The sequence below is a fragment of the Aedes aegypti genome, chromosome 2 (genome assembly GCF_002204515.2).
Source record: "Aedes aegypti strain LVP_AGWG chromosome 2, AaegL5.0 Primary Assembly, whole genome shotgun sequence".
NCBI classification, from domain to species: domain Eukaryota; kingdom Metazoa; phylum Arthropoda; class Insecta; order Diptera; family Culicidae; genus Aedes; species Aedes aegypti.
In genome coordinates this window covers 338,604,845-338,627,848 of record NC_035108.1, presented here as the reverse complement: position 1 = coordinate 338,627,848, position 23,004 = coordinate 338,604,845, and the positions used below count along the sequence as shown (strand labels likewise).

General features: G+C 40.0%; 1 protein-coding gene across 1 annotated transcript in view; it reads right to left on the bottom strand.

Annotated features, from left to right (window-relative positions):
* Nucleotides 1–23,004, bottom strand: part of LOC5574148 (roundabout homolog 1) — a 380,498-nt gene that overhangs the window by 271,697 nt on the left and 85,797 nt on the right. The window lies entirely within an intron of this gene.

The following is a 23,004-nucleotide window of genomic DNA, read 5'->3' as shown; positions in this document are numbered from 1 at the left end:
CGGTGGATCTTTTTGGGGAACACGTCAAATGGAAACTAAGGACCTATATTTTTGAATGGTGAAAGATTTAGCGATGCCTATTTTTTTGTGATATACCTTTCCCATGTACACGTCATGAATCGCAGTAAGCCACGCGTGCAAGCTGACGTGTTTTAAATTTTCTGTCGCGTTTTTTCGCTCCGATTAAAGTTCCATTTCGGCTTGCAGAATCGCGAAACGACCGATTCAAATGTAGAGTTTTACAAAACCTATTTATGTTTTGATGAGTGGGGTAACGGTCCTTCCATTTGTAATTTACAAATAGTGCTTGAAGAAATGATTTTTTGTCACTTAAGTTGTTTGTTAGTACCGCGAGTTGATCGGAAGTGTAAACGGCTACATTGTATAGAATCGTCTTGAGTTAACAGTTCGAATTTGGAATTAGTGTGTGATATATAAAGCTGTAAAGCTTACAAATAATGTAAACCTTGAAGTGATTATCCGTCTTTTTAAGCCGATGGGGCTCTCAAGGTCCCAATGCGTGTGGTGCTGAGCCGAATACATTCATTTGACAACTCATAATTTGGTGAGATCTTTCCTATTTATTCTTTTATTATTTAAAACGTTTCATTTGTGTGGTTTGCAAGCTGCAAAGCTGACATTGTAAGCAGTTACACTTTTTTTTCTACATAAAATACTTGATCCAGCCAGACTAAACAGTTGCTGTTGTCACAATCCATAAACGAACTACTTATACATCTACGATTTGCGAATATTGTTGTGGTTTGATACGTTTTGCAATAATATGAAAGGGGTGGAGAAATCAACCTTAACATTTTCTTTTCGTTACAGAGAGCGAGTAACGGCGCTTTAGCCTAGGCTTCCAAGCCAGGACATAAGGAAGAAATACCTGTGTCCCATCCCTGGAAAAAGAACACCAGCAACCAGCAACAATGGAGTGCGCATTAACTTTCTTAGCAACGCCACTCCCAACGATTCAAACTTTTACCCCCTAGAATGAGACGGTTGGTACGGTTGTCCCCGTTTCTTCCTTAATAAAATTCAAATGTTTACGTTCATCATATTATTCATAAGTGGATAATCTGATCGCCGTGATCTTTTGAATTATCTTCAAAACCAAGTCTGCACAGTGGGCCTGGCCCTTTTAGTATTTGTGTTATATCATTGGTATGATGCAAATATTAATGCTGACAAGAAAATACTATAAGAAATTCAAGTATTTCCAGGATGCTTATCAATATTGGCTGTGCAAGCGCTTAGATTAGATTAGATTAGATATACCTTTCCCATGTACACGTCATGATTAGAGAATGAGTTTAGAGAAAATCTTATATGTGTCAAGGGCTGTCATTGCAGAATTCGTTCTCAATTAATTTCGAAGCACGATCAAAGCAGGTGAAGAAAAGCATCGCAAATGCATCGGTCCATGATCGGCAATGCTTCGCAAGTTGTTGCAAGCTTGATATATACGGCTGCGAGAGAGAAAGGGATGGTAAACATTTTTATCACTTAATTACCATTAACAATAGTGTTCCAAGGTTTGTTAGAAATTTTCGTCCGAAAGTATCCTTTTTCTCAAAAATCTAGTGATGTAGTACAAAACAAAATTTTTTTTTTTTTTTTTCTATCTTTATTAACGAGATTTTTAGCCCTGGGCTAGTTCATCTCGGGACCAACGGCTTTACTTCCCTTCCGAAGGAAGCCGTCACTGAAATTTTTTGTGACTATCTCGGGGATGGGATTCGATCCCAGGTCCTCGGCGTAAGAGGCGTGTGTTCTAACCACTACACCAGGTCCGTCCCCACAAAACAAAACTGATTTTTCATACAAAAAGGCATTTTGTGAGCTTTTCCTAGAACTGCTGCTACAACGTACAAACAAAACATGTATTTGGTGGTATTGTATGTGTATAACATGCGAACATTTCTTATGATATGCCATATAATACAGTGTAACCTCCATGAGTCGATATTGAAAGGACCATCGACTCATGGAAATAACGAGTCATGGAACAGAAATCCTTTGAAAAGCTGATTCGAGGAACCATCACAGTAACCATTAAAGGGCTTACTAACAAAAAGTGGTTCGGCGTTAACACCCCCTGATCCACCGATTCCAAAGTAATATAGGTTAGTGGGCGTGTATTTACCAAACATTCCGCTTCGATAATCACGGTCTCTAACGTTTCGCCGTCTGGCTTCTTGGACGTTTCCAGCGTTGACTTGATGACTTCCTTGACGGACCGCACCATCCTTACCCTTATACATACCGGTGGATTGAACGGCTATCGGGTGTTCGGATCAGTGATCACCAGCACTAATGCTGTATTTCAATTTTCTATCTCCTTCTTAAGTTGGTTGTTGGTGTAATAAAAGCTGATCCCATTGTCGCTAAAAATTTCAAACGAAACCCTCCAAGAATCGTTGAAAATTTTGCTACATACGGAACGTGTGACGCTGCACCGATCGCATCCGCAGCACCCCAAATTTAACCAATAACGGCCACAATTTCAAAATATGGCTAGACTTGGTTACCACCGAGAACCGCAGCTCTATTTCTTCCTCCTTTCTACTGAGCTGCTTGACTCCTTCGGCAAAGTATTCCTGCTGCGCTTAACTATGTAGCATGGTCTCTGTGTGGACCAGTTCCTTCTGCTTCAACGTAATTTTTCTTCTTCTTCAAGTAATCGACGAATCACCGGACGTATGCTGTGGTATGAAGCAACTTTTCCCATCGGCCGAATCTCCTAAACTCAACCAGGGGAGCGGGTTACTCCACGAGTACGCCTACAATACGAGCTTCAAAAACTTTCCGTCGCCAATAAGAAATCCGGACCGCGAAACCAGATATTGGAGTCATCAAACCTCGGTCCTATACCCCATTTTGTGGCAATATCTGCAACGCTTAGCTTGGTGTAAATTTTCCTTTACTCCTGCACGACCGTCGTCTACAGAATTTCCGCCACACGGGACCCTACGAACTGCTGATATCGTCGGAGGTCGGTACGCAACCAAGCTATGACTGTCTGGGAATCTGTCCACAAAACGCAACGACTGACTGGAAGTTTGTGCATAGAGATGACACTGTTGAGCAATCGGGTTTCCAAAACAGCAGCTTGAAGTTCCAATCGAGGGATGGACATCATCTTCAATGGGGCCAACTTTGCTTTGTTGGTTATCAATACCACCGTTGTTCTTCTTCTCGACTCTACTCGGAAATAGATAACGCTGGCATATGCTGATTTACTTGCATCTACAAAGACATGATCCTGGAGAGAAGCGTAGATTTGGTTGTCCGCTGTTGTAAAGTAGTAACGAGGAATTCAAATGGAGGTCAGTTGTGGAAGATCTGTTCATCGTCGCCATTGTTCGCAAAGTTCTACGCCGGAAGCCCAAATATTCTGCATCAGAGTTTTTCCGTCAATCATGTAATAGCTGTTCAATCCTAACGGGTCAAACAGGCTCATGACCATGTCGTTTGGTCACCACATGAGTTCTATTCATCACATGGTTAAGGTCAGTGCGTACTACGAATGTGTAGATGAGGTTGTCAGCCACTGGGATCCACTTCATACCGAGGAAAGAATCCAAAATGTTCTTCTTCTCTTTGTTGATCATTTTCTTCACAGATATGGATTTTTCGCCCACACTCACTGCGACAACCGGATCGTTTGAAAGAAAATTCCAGATTTCAAATCCTCCTGCCGCATGTGTACGCCGAACGTCTGCTGTAAGCAAGCTGTCGAGGTAAATATTCCAAGTCTGTAGGGTTTTTTTAGGATTCAGGACATATGTCAGCTCTTTTCGGAATCGGTTTTGGAGTGTTTTTCTTCAGGCACACGATGAGTTTATCTCTTCTCTTTCGTGTATTTGTCACTGAACGCATTCGCAGAGTTAAGGTTCCTTGTTAAGCTTTTTCTTCACCGATCGCAATCGATGAAACACCGTCCCGTAGCTATCTGGAAATTGCTCGTTGTCCAACTTCCAAAATAAACCAATCTCGAAACGCTTGCCGATTCTGCGAGTGGTGGACTGGAGTAGCTACCGTGCTCGCTTATCTTATCTCTAAAGGAGATATTGGAGGTTATACTTCGGAATTGTCCAGTGTCTATAGTTACAGACAATTTGGTTCAACTCACCTTCCAAATGGGTCCATCATCCAACTTGAAACCCACAGGTAACCGATTCCGTAGCTGATCGTGAACAGCCATAGATGCTACAGCCTAAATGACATTTGGCTGCCATGGGTTGGCCCAACCTCTTTCTCGATTCTTCAGTGGAATCGTGTGTTTCAGGTTGTCAAGGCCAATAAGCAGCTTCGGTGTTACATCTGCGTAGTCGGTAATCGATAAATCTCAGAGATGTGGGTATATTTCTGGCAACAGCTACAGCATCAACCACAAGCGATGTCTGCGAACCTTCATCCACAAATGCGAATACGTCAACTCGATGATCTTTTCCGAACAACGCCACCGGTATGATCCGTAGAATTGAATCACAACTATCACTTTTCAACTGACTGTATATAAGATATGGTACCGCCCGGCGTGACGGTATGCAGCATCATATGATGACGTAACCGACAACCTTCCATTCCGCATCCTTTCCACGTTCTACGTGGCAATTTGCCGTGTTGATTCAGGCAGGTTATACAAAGAGCATTCTGGCTTACAATCTAGAGCCGATCGTCAATGCTCATAGCTTTAGACATTGAACACTCTGCCACCTTGTGCAGATGCAGATCTGCAATACAGATCTTCTCCATCAGGTTAGCTAAAGTGTATGAACAACTGTTAGAAGATTTCCATTTCCATTTTTAATCATTATAATTTTGACCCTTTTTACTCTTTATGCCTTGTTGAAAAGGACAATTTTTGTTTAAACTTGTTGCCAAGAATGATCTCGAAAGAAGAAAATAAAAATTTGTGTTAAACCATGTAGTTTCTAATCTTCTATCTTATGTTCTCCACTTTGAAGAAGTAAAACGTAAGATTCCTATACATAGACAAAACCAGTTTTTTTAAATTTCCTTAGAATTGGTTAGTTTGACAATAGAATAGTTTCACTTTTTGAAGGGCACTCGATTAGCGTAATCTTTTAATATTTAAATTTCAAAAATAAGAAGAAAGAAGAACATTTCAACAACAATATTTTTTGGCTTTAAAGTTGAATAATGGTAATAATTCAGAAATTACTTACATTCTCAAAAACTTGGCTTTGAAATAGAAAAAAAAAGTTTGATGAAACATCTTTTTGGGGGCCGGGCGATACTTGTAGAATCACAAAGGGGGCCGTTGTCACAAAAAGATTGGGAAACACTGTTAGAATCAATCATGTAAGTTTCTCGGGGAAGTTTTTGCTGCTCCTTAACAGCTTAATGATCAGCTCCTTAACCCCTCAACGTGGGAGCTGATTTGTTACTACTGTCCGCTGTGCTGGCAAAGCCGTATCTTCGCTGATCTGTTCGTCTGTACATATTATTCTGCACCATTTAAGTGTTCATCGTAATGCTGCTTCCACCTTTTGTATAGTTCACGTCCATCCATCAAGATGATTTCATCATATAGTTCCGTGGATTTAAATATAATATCCGTGTTTTTGTAAACAATAGTGCAACTCCGTCTTTTAGCATTCCGTTTCTTCCAGAAAACGCTTCTATGTTACATAAAAATAATTTTCAGTCCACATATCACCAATATCCTTCGTTAGCCAAGTGGTTAGCGTCCGTGGCTGGGTTTGATTCCCGGTCGGTCCAGGATCTTTTCGTAACGGAAATTTCCTTGACTTCCCTGGGCATAGAATATCATCGTACCAGCCACACGATTTACGAATGCGTAAATGGCAAAACTTGGTAATGAATTGGGGAAGTGCACATTGAACACTAACCTGAGAAGCAGGCTCTGACCTAGTCAGGACGTAATGCCAAGAAAAAGAAGAAGAAGGTCACCAACATCCCTTTTTATTTCGAAGGTACACGAACAGCTTAAATTAACACCAATTATCGAACTGATGAGGCTTGAATGTGATTATGTAACGACTGTTTTGGAGATGGAAAAGAACAATTTGTTTGTTGAATCAGTGTCAACAATGCAAATCGTTATTTGTGGCGGCTCTCAAAATATGATGACCGAGGCCCACGTTTTCATCCGACTCTACCATCAGCATCCTAACGCTGATAAACTACGAAATCAACGTAAAATCTGCATATATATGTTTTCCTACCCAGAGAGATTATTACCATGGCAGTTTATCAGAGCCTTTTTTTCCTGCTGACGCAAAATATTCCTTCGGTAATCCCCTAGCCGTTTAGGTTAAAGTATATGCTAAATTATAGTATTTTAAGCGGACCGCTTTTGTTTGCATAACCCTCGACTATTCTCAAATAAACGATGCGCTCTCACACACACACATATATATACAAAAGGCTCCGAGATCCGAGAATGTGCCTCGGCAAACACGGCTTACACTTATCCCCCATGGAAACCCTCAACCCGGAGCAAAAAGACTGGCTGTTGCAATTCAAAACTAATTAGTCTCCATAACCCCCTCTTGGCTCAGCGCGTTTTGTGGCCGACCACACGTAGATATACCTAGTCGCTGTGCGAACCTGTGCAGATACACCTTCTAGCCGCACATCCTTACAGAAGAGAGGCGAAAACCATCTCTCCCACAACACAACATACACTTGGATTCGGTGCAGGTTGGTTCTGGCTGGGAAACAACAGAAACTTAATCCCGCTTTTCAGAGTCTAGATCATAATTAATTTATGTTCCTTACGACGACGACGATGGCATGGCAAATGTCGACCAATGATGATAAGTCCATGGCCGTAGGCAGGGGACGAATGATCTTCAAAGATAGTTCCCATTTATCAAGCATAAATCATCATTTCTAATACGCACTGCATGCTTTTTGTATCGTTACTTGATTTTTTGTTCGAAACGAGACACTATGAAGGTCATCCATTTTCCTTTTTTAACTTAATTATTAAAGCAGGTGATTTTTCTCCATCGCCCAGGTGAGAAAAACCCTTCCCCTCCCCTGGCTACACCCATGTCTAATGGCGATGCAGACGGGAGATAAGAGAAATTTCGGGCCGCAAAGTTGGTTTTTGCAGCGTTGCATCGCTTTCACTCCTGTGACGGTCGATGCGGTGGAACACACATGTGGGAAGCTCGCAACCAAAACCGATGATGACTCTTCACTTTCCACCTAATCAAACATCAATCAGCCGCTCTAATCCGCTTATGTGCCAACATATGACGGCGGACGGATGCGAAACCCTGTCTACTCTCCAGGGACTGGATCGGTTCCTGGTAGTCATCTTCGACGAGTTTCGAGTACCCGTGCCTTGCTCAATAATTCCAAGACCAAGTTTTCATCAACCAAAGTCAACCGAAGGCGTCTTAGTCAAAATTGAAAGTTTTTGACTTTTCCGATAGAGGAGAAACTTCACCTTTTCCCGAACGAACGCAAACATGTTGTTACATCGATGTCACCGCAATCAGGGTTCATTCAGTTACTGGGAAGAAACTTTTGCTGCACTTGGCAGCAGAACCGTCTCTGATTGGACGAAAGGACGGTCACCGTCCGAGCAAAATAAATACCATTTAATCACGGCGTAATCTCTTTGATAATTAATGTCACTGTTGGCTGCCTTCAGTGCCAGTAGCTGGGCAAAATCCATCCCCATCTCCATTTGGCTGTTGCACCATAGCAAGAAACGGCGGAAAGACGAGAAAACCAGGTAACTTATCGAGTAACTCCGATCGGAAGCCGCGCGCTGCAGGAGTGAAAGAAAAATCTCGGTTATCCTCCCCCTGTGTGTATTATTTCCTTTCGTAAAGATTTCCACCTTTAATCACCCCGGTAAGATCGGTGCTCAGGCTGGAGAAGCCAAGGCTGCTTGCCTGGTTGAAGGAGAGGTTTTGCGGGCTGGACACCGTCGAGGAGAGGGAAGCTCATGAAAAGTTCATACGACGGAGACACTGCACATAAACATGTTTTTCCTTCAATTAAGCCAACTTGGTCGATGACTGCACAGGGGTGAATTCGGTGGTGGGTTGGATGAAAAACTACATTGGGTTTTGAATTCAAAAATTAAATCGAAGACCAAATTTTTAAATAAAGATTGGGCTCGGGAAAAATGCAATTCTTTGTTTTGGGTGTAACTTTTTATCGCGTGGGTAAAACTAATGAAATTTTGGGTAATACTAGATAAGAGTGCAATGTTTATGTGAGCAAAATTTTATCGCGATCTGTCAAGTAGTATTCAAGATGCATTCGAAGCAAGAAGAGCTACGTCAGCAAATCTTGGGCGCGGTGATTGATAATCCTGGTCAGCCGCACAGATGGATCGGCTAAAGGCTTGGAATCCACCATTTCACCGTGTCCCGCGTTGTAAAGAGGTTCCAGGAGACAAAGACCATTAAGCGGCGCGCTGGAAGCGGTCGAAAACCGGAAATAGAATACCCAGAGAAGGCGTGGAAGTTAAGGCAGTACTTTAAGAATAACCCGAACCTTTCACCCGAGACGAGGCCAAAAAGTTCATTTTAAAGTGGTTCGTCCAGCAGTCCATGAACCGGGCTGGGTTACGTGTTTTTAAGGTCAGAAAGGTGCCCAACCGGACTGACAAACAAAACCCAAGGAAGCTGTACCGTGAGTGACAGGTTCCTGGTCTCGAGTTTTTTGTCGGTAGATCCCGTATGGAGGTTTCGGAAGAGAAAGATGGACAAATTCGCGAAGAAGTACCTGTTGTGGCAGGCGATCTACGAGTGCGGACGTACTGTACCGTCCATTCGTTACAACCGGCGCCATAAACGGGCAGATTTATCAAGAGGAATGCTTGCAGAAGTGCTTGTTGCCCTTCCTCCGCTCTCACCGCTCATTTCGCCAAGACTGTCACCAAATACACCAGGACTTCGTCCGATCGAAAAGTTTGGATGATAATGAAGTGGTTGAAGAAAAGTGGAAAAACATTGAAAACCGATGAAGCTTTGAAGAAAAACTGGGAGAAATTGTGTAAGAAAAATGAGCAAAGTCTCGCTCAAGATCTCATGAGCAGTGATAAAAGAAATGTACGAGCATTCAGCTTGGGGTAGGAAATTCAATAAATAAATTATGCCAAAACATAGCTAATGTATAGTTATTTAATCCCTGAAAATTTGAGAAGTATCTGAATGTAATGAAACACCTTAACAAGACTTTTTAGAGACCTCTGCGAAGATCACTGAAGAAATCTTTATAAAGACTTCTATAGAGATCTTTGTAGAGATTTCTGCAAAGTTCTTTGAGGAGACTTCTGTGGAGATGTTCATGGAGACCTCTGTGAAGATTTCTGTGGTGATCTCTGTGAAGATCTCTATGAAGATCATTGTAGAGAACTCTGTGGAAACCATCTACCGAGATTAGCACCCCTTTCTCGGTCCTGCGATTGTTGACCACCACCTCCTCAGTCTTGTAATGGGCCAGTCCTAGATTCCAATACCTCATCCATTCCTCAAATATGGAGGTAGAATGCGCTGCTTTCAATTCTACTTCCTCCATCGATTCACTATAAACCACTAGGGTAATATCGTCGGCGGAGCCCATTATCTCAACACCCGTCGGAAGGAGTACGTCATTGTACATCGTATTTCATAACATCGGACCCAGAACTGACCCTTGAGGTAATCCCGCGGTTATTCGAATGCTTTTCTGCTCTTCCTCTGTGTTAGTAGAATCCATCCATCAAAATAGCTTTGTAGAAGCTTACACAACTGCTCCGGTACCTTGAGGCGGTGAAGTGCATGGGCTTTTGCTTCCCAGCTTGCGCTGTTGAATGCATTCTTTCGCATCCAGCGTGACAACCGAACAGTAACCGATGCCGCTTCTTTTAAGCTCGATTGCCTTGCCACCTCAGCTGTCTGAACGACCGACTGGATAGCTTCCAGAGTAGATTTACCTTTCCTGAATCCAAACTGGTTGTGGGACAGGCCGTCCGCACCTTCCGTATGCGGTACTAGCCTGTTGAGGATCAACCTCTCCAATAACTTGCCCGTCGTATCTAGCAGACAGATATGTCTATACGCCGACGGGTCACCTGGTGGTTTCCGCGTCTTTGGTAGTAGCACCAATTTCTGTCGCTTCCATACATCCTGGAAGATTTCTAGATCAATGCAGCATTGCATCGTGATTCTGAAAATGTTCCCATTCGCAGCCGCTTTTAGGCAACATTCGGTATACCATCGGGTCCTGTGCCTTATTTGACGCGAATGAATTCTGCTCGTCACCCTCGCCACTTCTTCTCCTTCACGACGCTGGAGGCCATGAGCTTGTGGGGTGATGCGGGAAGAGTATATCGATTATCGATCGCAGCAACTAGGGTGACTTCTCTTGGGGCGCTATGGCACCTTAGGTCTTAGTCACTCCACGGACTCGAGTTGGTATTCTGGCATAGACTATCAAAGAATGCTCATTTCGACTATTGATTTCCTTTTTGAGAGCTAGCTTTGCCTCTCTGATTTCTGCACGACGTTCTTTTTTTTGCGCGTGCGCGTTTAAATCTTCGTCTAGCCCGAAGGCAGATTGTTCGAAGATATGCACCAGTACACCAGCGGCCTGTTCTTTCTGGGAGGGGCTTCTCTCGGCATGGAAGCATCACACGCTCGTGATATCACAGCAACTAACTCTCCATTGTTTAGGTCCAGAGTGTTCCGTTCGCGCCTCAGGGCTTCAGTGAATACTTCGCCGTCGAAGTGCGCTATTTTCCAACCTCGGACTTGGGTCGAGTTACATCGCACTACCCTCCGTTCAAGACACCTTCAGTGACCAGCAAGCGATCAACCTTTGCATTAGCCAGAGAAGTTTTATTGCAAAGGAGGAATGGTGAACGTAGGAGGAAGACGAAGCATTTCGACAAGGATCTTTTCGTCGAAGCACTCCGAGCTGTAAGCAATACTCCAAACATGGATGCAGGAAAGCTGACAAACGTTGGCGAGAGCGTGTTATGCACAGTAGCGTAGCTAGGGGGGTGCGGTGGGTGCGGTCCGCACCGAGCCTCGAGTTCTTAGGGGCCCCCAAATCGTGGTAAGAATTTCATTAAATACTATGACAATGATTTCTAGAAAACTGACACGTAAACAAGCAGATAAAAATTCAGTTTGAAGGTGGCCTTGATCGGCAATGAAAGGGGGCCCCATGATCAGTATTATTAGTGATTAGAGTAGCCTGAATACCTATTCAAAATTCATTCTCAATAACTCAGTTTAATTTTGTAATTCAAACGGATCTACCTAAATGTGCTGGGCCCATCATTGTATATGGAACTATATGAAGGTATGTTACAGACCATACTCTTTAACTAGTCGATTTTCATTTCAAATCTAGTTGAAAAACTAAATCAGTTACCATCTTCTGGACATAGCTTGTACACATTCAAGATACACTGGTAGTAGATCTCGTTTTAGGAGCTTAGTCTCTATTTTAATGCAATTATCTATTTTAACGGTAGGTCTTGAAAGTCTCTTAATCAAGAAAAATTGTCTTTAAAGTCACTTTTTCTACACTCTGCTAGGAGTGAATCTTGCTTCAAGAGGTTCCAGAGATACCTTCAGAGACTATTACGCAATTTTTTTTACAGATTCTTCAGGATTCCTCGAGGAAAAACTAAAGAAATTCTTCTGATTATTTATTCAAAGATCTCTTCAAGAACTTATACTTCCAAGATCTCCTTTAGATATGTTTCAATTGGTTACACCACCAAGTCTTCCAATCTCTAGCGTTGTTTCAAGGGATGATTATAGGATATTTTTCGTAATTTACTTAAGGAAATCCATGAGCACTAGAATGCTTTTCTTGTCTACTTTGATTTCACCAGTTGTAGCTAAAAAGATCTTCCATAGTTTCCTACAGGACCTACCTTAACCCTCTAATACCCAACCTCTAATACGGGGTACACTTTGGAATTTTGTGTATTTTTTCGTAGCTCGGAAATCAAAATGATTTTATTTTTGGCTTATACCTTGACTCATAACACGCATACAAGAAAAGTTTTTTATGACTTTTGAAACTTTTTTGTATTTTTAGAAATTGTGTGAAAAATTGCATTCTTATATAACCTACAAATGCCTGGACTTCATTTAACGTGTAATATAAAAAATCGTACCTTTTATATTTTTCTACGATTAACCTATCACAAACGAAGAGCCTGGTGGTATTAAAATCATTTCAAACCTGTTTTTCCGTTAGTTACACGGAAAATACAATACGCTCCGAGAAAAAAATAAAAATTAAATATTTTTAAAAATACCGTAACAATTTCAATTTTTATTATTGCCAAAAATCAACGACTAGAAAAGGCTTCAAGAAAAAATGAAAAAAGCTAGGGATGTTCATAAATAAAAATTATAAAAATCAAAAACCAAAATTTAAAAATTTGCGAATATAAATAAATAAATGCCAAAACGTGTTTAGAACGATTTTAGATAATGAAAAATAATACTTAAATCGAAAATAAAAATTTGGGTATTAGAGGGAGGGATTTTTCAGGAAGATCTACGAGAATTCCTATATCAGTTCCTACAGTTATCCTTTCATGAATTATATTGATTCCTTCAAGCATCACATTTTCTCTAGGAGTTGCTTTTTAAATTTCTCTTGGGATTATCCGATGATATATAATTAACCCCTCTACCGGCAGCTTAATTTTTTACCGCAGAATAAATATTCGAATCGTTATAACATTTTTTTATTTTTAAATATTTTTGCACATTTTTTTTACAAGTTTTCAAACAACTCTTCTATTTTAGGAATCCGTGACAATATTAATCTTTGGTTATCTGGTTTTGAATATATTTCGATGTTCCTTGAGGGACCGACATTTTCCATATAAAATGTCTTTGGTGGCCATTTTGTTTTTGATCAATTTATCGAAAAAATAAAATAAAATGTGGGCTATATAATACCAGATAATAAGGAGCTACTCTGAAAAAAAAAACATACAAATAAATGAAGAATTCTTGGAGATATATGATAATTACGATATGATGTTTTTTTAAGTTTTTAAGACCCTTATTTGGCCTGCGTGGTTCCAGAAACCCAAAGGCTCAATATTTTAAGATGGCTGCTCCAAATTGTTTCATTTTTTCACAACATACTCCCATTAATGTATTGTTTTGAAGAGTGAATATCCGAATACGATAAAAATTCTGTAGCCTGAGAAATTAACGGGGGTTTCTAGTTACGCGTCGGTCTCCCAAGGAATTTTAGAATATCTTCAAAACCAGATGACGAACGATCAATATCTATACAGATCCTAAGCATAGAAGATTTTTTTGAGAACTTGTGAAAAGATGGTGCAATAATATTGAAAAACAAAAAAGTTATAACGATTTGAATATTTATTTTGCAGTTAAAATGAAGCTGCCGGGGGGTTGATACTCTTCCAGGAATTCCTCTTCCAATTTTACCTGGGATTCCTCATGAAGCTCCTTCAGCAATTTCTCTGAAGATTTAATGCGAAATTGATTCTGCAGTTCATCCAAACAATTTCTCGTATATTTTTTTTAATAAAATCTTCATGGCTACAAAAAAAAACCTCTGAGGTTCCACAGTACAGTAAATATTCTAGTTATTCCTATCATCTTAGCAATTCCTTCGAGACTTCCTCAAGAGCCCCAGAGTTCTTTCAGAGAACTTTGTTGGAGTTCATTAAGGGTTACTTTCAAACTTCATCAGATTATACTTTGAGATTTCCTTCTGATATATCGCCCGGATTTTTTTAAAAATGTCACCAATAATTTCTAAAAACCTCCTTGATCTCATTCTGGAGATGTTCTTGAGAAAACGAATGGAAAAATTATTTGAAGACATGTTTGGGAAATTTCTCTAAAATGTCTAGAATAATTCCTGAAGTAACCTTAGCAACAATCACTGGGGTAATTCCTAAAGAAATTTTCAGATTTCATCCAGAAAATTTCTTCAGAAATTACTCCAGTGATAGGGCTAAAATTCCTTCAAGAATTATTCTAGAAATTTTAGAGAAATTACCCAAACATGTCTTCAAATAATTCCCCAATTAATTTTCTGAGGAACATCTCCAGAAATAGATCAAGGATTTTTTCAGTAATTTTTTAAACAATCCAGGAGATATTTCAGAAGGAAATTTCAAGGTAACATCTGACGAAACTTGATTTAGTTTGAAAGTAACCCTTAATGAACTCTAACAAAGTTCTTTCAAAGAACTCTTGGACGAATTATTTTGAAGAAAGTTCTAGAAAATCCCTGGAGAAAATAATTGTTGAAATATTGAAGATTTTGTAATCGAGAATCTTGATAGAAGTTTTAAGCAAATGATGTTAAAATCATTGGATACATTCCTTGAGCACTATCAAACTCTTGAAACATTTCTGAAAGAATCTTTGAAGTAATTCATGATAGAATCTCTTGGGTAACTTCTATGGTTACCATTAGAAAAATTCTACATTGAATTTTTGAAGGTCTAAAAAGAAGTCCTTAGGAAGTCCATGACAATCACAAAATGAACTCCTGAAGAAATCATTGGAGTTCATTTGATAATTTATTTTAAGCAAACCTTGAGCAAATGTCCAAAATTTCTTAGATGATTCATTGCTTTCCAGCGATGCTTCGCCAGCTAATATTTCCAATTCCAAGTCAATTCACTGGAAGTCCTTGTGGCGAATTAACCATTAATATCTTCGATAATTTTCGGTAATCTAATGGGTTTTTGAACAAGAATTAAGAAAAGAAGAACTTAATTAATTTACATTTTTGCAATTTACATTGAACTACTTCTACAACATAACAACATACGTTCCGTTGCTTTAGTCATAATTCTACAAAAGCTATTTGTTCAATGTTTAATTCAACAGTTGGTTTCACTATATCGTCTTACATTTAGATGGCGTTCACCTTAATTTTGAGGGCCCCATGATCGATCTCCGCACCGGGCCCCAAAAACTCTAGCTACGCCACTGGTTATGCAACTACGCCGAGAAAATTTAAGCCAACGAATCAGCAGTGTCCGGCATACTGGTAGAGCGACAGACTCAGCACCCTCAGTGCAGTCTGCTTAAGAGCCAAAAGACGCGTGCAGAGAGCTAAATCTGATTCCAGCATGTAAGAGCGTAGGGTGTCCTGCCGGCTGGCCAGAGCCGCGTTCAAACGGGAGATAGCAACGAGTAAATCGAACTGCTACAAGGAGTTGTGCCAGATCTGAAGCAAGTACTGTTTTACAACACAAACCACAAACATTAATGTTACGGCGGGAGTTCCACACGGATTCGTACTTGGTCCTACTCTGTGGAATATGATGTACGATGCAGTGCTAACACTCCCACTGCCAAATGGAATCGAGATCGTCGGGTTCGAAGATGACGTCGTGCTTGCGATAACTGGCAAAACTGCGAAGGAGATCATCGTTCCCGGCTTGGGCTGCAGCGTTGATAACCAGACGCAATCGAGAGAAGCTGAAAGGAGCGTTCCGGTGCAGGCTATACGGGTGGCAAGTGCCTTCCGCACTATATCGTCGGAGGCAGTGTGCGTTATCGCCGGAATGATCCCCATCTGCATCATTCTGGCTGAGGACATAGCATGCTACCAGTAAAGGGACACAAGAAATGAGAGGAATATCATTAGATTGAATACAATGGTCAAATGGCAGCAGGATACAATGGCCACCTTAATCGTAGTACCGAACTCGGCATCTGCCCGACTAGCTTTGGAGTAGACTACGTCCACCGTCCGGAACTAGTTGAGTAGATCGCGTTTTGCACCGGCAAATGATTTTCGGGGCGCCAAACTCGGTATCTTCACGGATAGCATCGTTTCGAGAGATCTCCCGCCGCCGAGGAAATCTACGTCGGAGTAGGAAAGATCCACCGCCGGAAATGTAACGGCTTGAGTCGTCGAAGCGTCAGTGAACCGGAAGCCATCCTCCAACCGGAATCGCTGGCCCAACTTTGGCACACTACTGGCCACTATCGAAGCATGAAGAAACACGTTGCCGGAGTAGACTAGTTCCACCGTCGGAGACTAGGCCGAGTAGCATCGATCGTCACAAACCAGTTTTGGGTCGCTGGGTCGCCAGTGAACAGGAAGTCATCCTCCAACCGGAATCGCTGGACCGAGCTTGGCATCCAACTGGTCAACTCGGAGAGCTCGAAAAGCAGCAGCGGAGAACGAATCGTAGAGTAGTGAAGAGCACATGACCACCCAGTAGAAGTTAAACTGGGCGAGGTATCAGACAGACCAACGCTAAAGAATACAGCCTGCGAAGCTCTACGTAAAGCTGTGCAATGCGACCTCAATTGCATAACCTTCTGCTGCCCGTGGCTGATGAAACACATGAATTGGAGAGTCAACGAAGAACATTTTCAAAGCGATCCACAATAGCATTTATCAGGGAAGCTGTGAAGTTGAAGAGAATTGGATGTCGAAGGATCTCGACAACGAACTTCATCGACGCGTTCCGAGCAGTAACGACGTAAGAACATGGGAACAGACGAGTTAACAGAAAGAGCGGCTGAACCAATGGCATCCAGCGTGCTGATGGACCCTCCGTGCAGCCTGCTTAGGAGCCATAAGATGCGTTCATAGAGCTGGATTGTTCGCCAACTTGGATATTGGTAAAAATGTGGACCAGCGATCAACATAGATCTACTGATGTCGACTTGTTGGAGCACCAGTGAACCGATAGCATTGCTGACTGACTAAAAACCCAGTGAACCAAATAACTTTCATATGCGGAGAACTCTTCGACGGAGTAGACTGAATCCACCGTCTGAGATAAGTTGATTAGTATGAGACGTAAGCTGGTGTGAGAGATTAAGGATTTCGAAAAAAATTGGGTCCAGGAGACCTACCTTCGTAGCAGGACTTCCCGTTGGAGTATGCTAGATCAAACAAATGGGATCAGTGGTGGCTGAAAGGTCGTCGGAGTACCAGCGAATCTTTGTGAATTGGAAGCTAGCCCCCAACCAAATCGGAAGCTTAGCTCCAACCGGAATCAGTGAACGGACCTTGGTACCTAACCGAAGAGTAGATAGCAGCAACGTAGAGAGCGCTTAGAAGCGCGAAATTAGCAAAGGCGTAGAAGCCCATACAAGATACATCGGAAAATTTGAAGAGAGACGCTGAGACTCTCTTAGCAACCTGGCATGCATTAGGACGTTGCTACATTTGCTTCTACATATGCTTCTACTTTTGCTACAAGGTTTGCTGCTACTTATGCTTCCACTTTTACTTTTGCTGTTGCTTCTACTCTTGGTTCTATTTTTGATTCTACTTCTGCTTCTTCTTTTGTTGCTACCTTTGCTTCTATTTTTGCTTTTTTCTTGTTTCTACTTTTGCTTTTGTTTTTGATTCTAGTTTTGCCCTAGCTTGAACTCATAGGCTTCCTTTTCATATTCTGTTTTCTTTTTCAACGTTTTTAAGTTGCTCTGTAGAGACCTCTGTGATTAGTTTCGTTAAGTCTTCAATTGCGTCTTATGGGAGACCTCTGTATATATCACTGTAGAGGCTTCTGTAGAAACATCTGACTAGATCTCTGAAAAGATTTCTACGATGATCTATGTGGAGATTTCTGTGGATACTTTTACGTACACAGGCTCCTGTTCAGATACAAGGTAAGAACTCTGTGGAAACCTTTGTAGAGGCATTTGTTAAAGGTTTACAGAAATGTTCATTTTACAAACCAATGTTGAAACCCTGTGATTACGTTGAGTATTCTATAGAGAGCATTATTTACATTATTTAATATGTACAAGTCCCTTGTTAACCACTGGCTTGATTTACTTTTTTATGGTTTTAATTTAAAATTCTCACAATCCAAACTTGGAAAAAAAATCTATAATTTTTAAATTCAATTCAACTTGATTATTAGGATCAATGAAGGGAAATGAAATGGGAACTTCACCCCTGACAGAAAACTTGTCATCTCAATCCTTCGTAAAATCTCTTTAACCAAGCTTACAATCTGTCAGCATTTTCAACAGAAAACTTTTCCCCTCATCCTGCAGTAAAATTAAACGACTTTTATTTTCCCAAACGATACAGCTACAAATACCTTTGATTAAAATTACACAACTAATCAGAACGACGAAATATTTTCTAATTAGAAAGTCATTTGAGCTAATTACGACAGTTTTTCTCTTCTGGAAGGAACATCCAACCATGTTTCACATCCCCGCATCTTCAGCACGACCCCTTCCCTAAATCTCCTTCTCGGAGACATCGATGGGGACAGGAATCTGTTTGAAATAACATTAATTTGATTAAATTTGTACCTTAGCACCGGTCGGTGACTGTTCGGTATCGGTCACGTACATACCATCCGCTCTGATCCTTGAAGAATCCTTGCCAAAGCATAACATACTCTCACTCCCAGATAGAAAAGAATTCCATCACTGCTTGATCCTTTCTTCTGACTGCTCGGCATAAAAGAAGCAACAAAGTTATTTTCAATTACATCATATAAGTTAGAAAAACGACATCCCGGACACAATCACTCACCTTAAGTCAAACACAAACACACGCACATGGCTCAAAGCAAAAATCAATATTAAACCAATCAAATTGATTGGAATTCCTTCGAGATATTTAAGCAGCCCGCTGCCACCACAATCTACGCGAAAACCTTCCCAAGGCGGGTGAGGTCGACAGGTGAAGCAAACCCGATCATTGGTGTTTAACAAAATTTAGCCTGAGATTTTTATTAGAAATGTTCAACAAAATGAGACACATTCAACTGAGATTCAATGATAAATTATAACAAATAGTGTTACAAATTAGATATATAAAACATAATAATTATTTCTGTTTTTAATTTGATATAAAATAACAAACAAACGTTACCTTTATAATAATAACTAAACTTGTTATAATTATGATAAAACATTTGGGGACCATTCAATAGAAAAAAAAAATCAAACATATCAAGTGATGATATAAATAACAAATTTGTTATGCACTCCGGCTCGGGAGAGCCCATATGCAGCAGACAATCAGTCAAGCCAGTCGTCAGTCAATTGGCGAGCGTGTGTGTGATTTGAGGAGGCATTGTTCCAATCACCATAATCCTTACCATCGTCGCAATTGGTCTTACAATCAAGTCTTGAAGTAACATACATGCGGAAAAGGATGAGGGAGGGAAGCAGTAGCCAAAGGCATCAGGGTTCAACAAACATGGCCTGGAAAAGTCAGTCACACTCGTCGTCGGTGTCTCTGCCGGTCGGGTTTTCCATGATGCTACTGATTTCGTTGATTAGCCCGAGGGTGATTCAGGTGTAGGTGAACAATGTTCGCTTAACCGAGACAAATAAAGCGGGAAAACGGGAGGTACATGTTTACCGATTCTTAATTTACGTTGTCCGTAGCCTGGAGGGGCTAATTTCTCGAAAAGGATGAACGGGTTGTTTGTATGAGGATTTTTCTAGGTTCAAGTGATGCTCGGTCTGAATTGCTCGGATTTACACGGCAAAACCCGCAAAACACTTTTGATGAGAAAAGCTTTTGCTTCCTCTTCATATTAGTTGTTAAGTTTATTTTGCTCTGGTTTTGCCTCTGCTCTCCTTTTGCCGCTAATTTTGCCTCTACTGTCGCTTCTGCTTTAACCTCTGCTTTTGCCTCTGCCTTTGTTTTGCTTCTATTTTCATTTCGAATTTGCTTTGGTGTTCGTACTTTCTTTGTTCTAGTTGGTTTTAAATTTGCTTTTGCTTTTCTATTTTGCCTCTGATTTTTCTCTGCATATGTTCTGCTTTTGCTTCCAATTCATGGATGTTCTGTGATTGCGAGATAAAACCCCGCAAAACTCTATTGATGGGAAAACCTCTTACTTCTTCTTCTTCTTCAAATTAGTTGTTGTTTTGCTTTTGCCTCTGCTCTTGCTTCACATTTTGCTTCTGCTTCAGATCATTTTTTGCCTCTGCTCTTGCCTCTGCCTTTGCTTTTCTTTTGTCGCTGCTTTCGACTCCACTTTCTGCTCTTACCTCTGCCTTTGTTTTGCTTCTGTTTGCAATCTGAATTTGTTGTCGTGTTCGTACTATCATTGTGATAGTTGGTTTTTGCTTCGCTTTTGCTTTACTTTTGCTTCTACTTTTGTCTTTGCTTTTGCCTCTGCCCTTGCTCTTCTTTTGCCTTTGCTTTAACCTCTGCTTTTGGCTCTGCCTTTGTTTGTCTATGTTTTCATTCCGATTTTGCTTCCGTGTTCGTACTTCGTTTGTTCTGGTTGGTTTTGGTTTTGCACTACTTTTGCCTTTTCTCTTGCCCCTGCTTTTGTTTCTCTTTTTGCCTATGCCTTTGCCTCTGCTTTTGCTCTGCTTTTGCTTCCATTGCATGGATTTGCTGTGTTTGCGAGCAAAATTCGCAAACACTTTTGATGAAAAAAGCTCTTACTTCTTCTCTGTTGATTCTTTGCTTTTACCTCTGCTCTTGCTTCACTTTTTGCGTCTGCTTTTGATTCTCTCTTTACTTCTGCTCTTCCCTCTGCCTTCGTTTTTCTTTTGCCGCTGCTTTCACCTCTGCTTTTGTCGCCGCCTGATTTGCTTTGTTTTTGTTATACTTTTGCCTCTGCTCTTGTCTCTGCTTTTGCTTCTTTTTATGTTCTGCCTTTGTTCAGCATTTGCTTTCATTTCATGAATTTGCTTTCAAGTTCGCACTTTCTTTGTTCTGGGTTTGCACAACTGTTGTTCTAGCTTAGCTTCTAGTTTAATTTATGCCTTTACTGCTGTTTTAATTAAAGTCTCGATTCTGATTTAGTTTTCTATTTTACTTATGGTTTGCTGCTGCTTCCTGTTTCAATTCTGGCTTTGTAACACTTTTGATTTCGGTTTTGCTTTCAGCCTTTCCAATAGTTTTGCATTTGCTTCCACCACTGGCTTCTGATATCTATTCTGGTTTCGATTCTGCTTCTGGTTTTATTTTTGATTTTGTCCTTGGTTTGGCTACAAATTTCGCTCTTCTTTTTTCCTGATTATAATTATGTATTCCCAAATAGTTTGCTTTAAGGTTTACTCCTTATTCAATTTTTGGCTATGATTTTCGTTTTGCTTCTGATTTTTTTTATAATTATGCTATTGTTTAGCATTTGGTTTTACTTCTATTGTGTTTCCAATTTCCTGGGTTAGCTACAAGCTTGAAATTAAGTTCAGCTTCTGCCTAAGCTTACGACTCAGTGAAAAGAAATGAGCTTTGGCAGATGATGTCTGAAAATGGTTTTCCGGCGAAACTAATTAGGCTGATACGTGCTACGCTAGATGGTTTGAAATCAAGTGTTCGGATCGCAGACGAGGTGTCAGCCTCGTTTCGCCCAAGACCGACGAAGATGGAGCTCTACAATACGCCCGGCAATGGCGTGACGCTAAGCTGTAGCCATCAAGGTAAGGTAGGTATCTGCCTAAGCTTTTCGTTTTGCTTCTGTTTTCGTTTTTTTTTTGTTTGCTTCTTATACAGCCATTCCATGAAAAACCGATCTAGTGGGTCACCGAATTCCGTGAAAATTTGCTATTTTGTTCCTTAACCGAAATAAGGATACACGTGTTTTTGGATTTTTTGATTAGGGTGACCATTTTCAAAAAAAAGGTGACCAGAAAAATCACGACCTAGCAAAATTTTTATTTTATAAAAAATCATAACTTTTGAACAGCTCAACCGTTATCCAATCTTTTTTTATGGAATGAAAGTTTAAGATTTCAATTCTTCATAAAAAATATAAAACTCTAAAAAAAGTTTTTGACATGAAAAGGGAATTTTGATATTTTTTCACGTTTTTCAGAGTTTTACACTTTTTTTTTGACAAGATGAAATCTCAATATAAAAATATTGGAAATCAGTTGAGCTGTTCAAAAGTTATGATTTTTTTAAATAAAAAATCTAATGCGCTGAGACCTATAGTGGGTGCCGATAAAAAATGACTGATTTTTTATTTTTCAAAATATAAATCTCAAGAACTAAAAAAACATACATCGTTGAAAATTTGATAATAAACGTAAAATTTTCTGAACTTTAAAAAAAATTAGAACAGCAAAAGCCCTTTTTGTCCCAAGGCCTTCAAAACACGAAAAAACTAAAATCGTTGTTATATTTTTCATGTAAAAAAACAAGTTTTGTGAATTTTTTATATTTATTTTAAATTCAAAATCTGTAGCTTTCATTTCCTCCAAGAAAATTGAAAATTGGTCAAGCTGTTCAAAACTTATAAATTAAAAAAAAAAATGCAAAGTCGCGATTTTTTTGGCGGAAATGGTCACCCTAATCAAAAAATCCAAAAAACACGTGTATCCTAATTTCGGATAAGGAACAAAATAGAAATTTACTCGGAATTTGGTGACCCACTAGATCGGTATTTCATGGAATGGCTGCATATTGGTATTTGTTTCGGTTTAATTTCCAGATCAGTTTTTTTGTGTTTGGTTTTTTATCTGGTTTAGATTCTTGTTTAAATTTGACTATGTTTCTGAATTCTATTTTAGGCTTGCTCCACGTTTAGCTTGACTTTTCCCGTTATTTTTGCTACTAGTTTTACTTCTTGCTTAGCATCTGGCATGCTCCTGTTTTTGATTCAGATTTTGATTTCCGTATTTGGTGTGTTCTGGTTTAGTTTCCAGATCTAATTTTTTTCTTAGTTTTACATCTGGTTTCTCTTCTTGTTTTACTTTTGACTATGTTTCTGATTTCTGTTTCGGTTTTTGCTTCACGTTTAGCTTTACGTTTTCCCTGTTGTTTTTTTAATACGTTTGCTGCTAGTTTTATTGATTGTTTAGCATCTGGCTTAGTTTTTGATATTAGTTTTTGCTTCTTATATTGTATTTTTTCTTCTTTTCTATCTTTATTAACGAGATTTTGTGTCCCCGAAGTCCGGCCCCCTTCTAGTATTGGTTTGTGTATCGGTTTAGTTTCCAGATTTGTTTATTGTTCTAAGTATTCCATCTGGTTTTGCTTCTTGTTTTCTTTTCGACTATTTTTTTAATGTCCACTTTGGTTTTGTTTCACGTTTAGCTTTACGTTTTC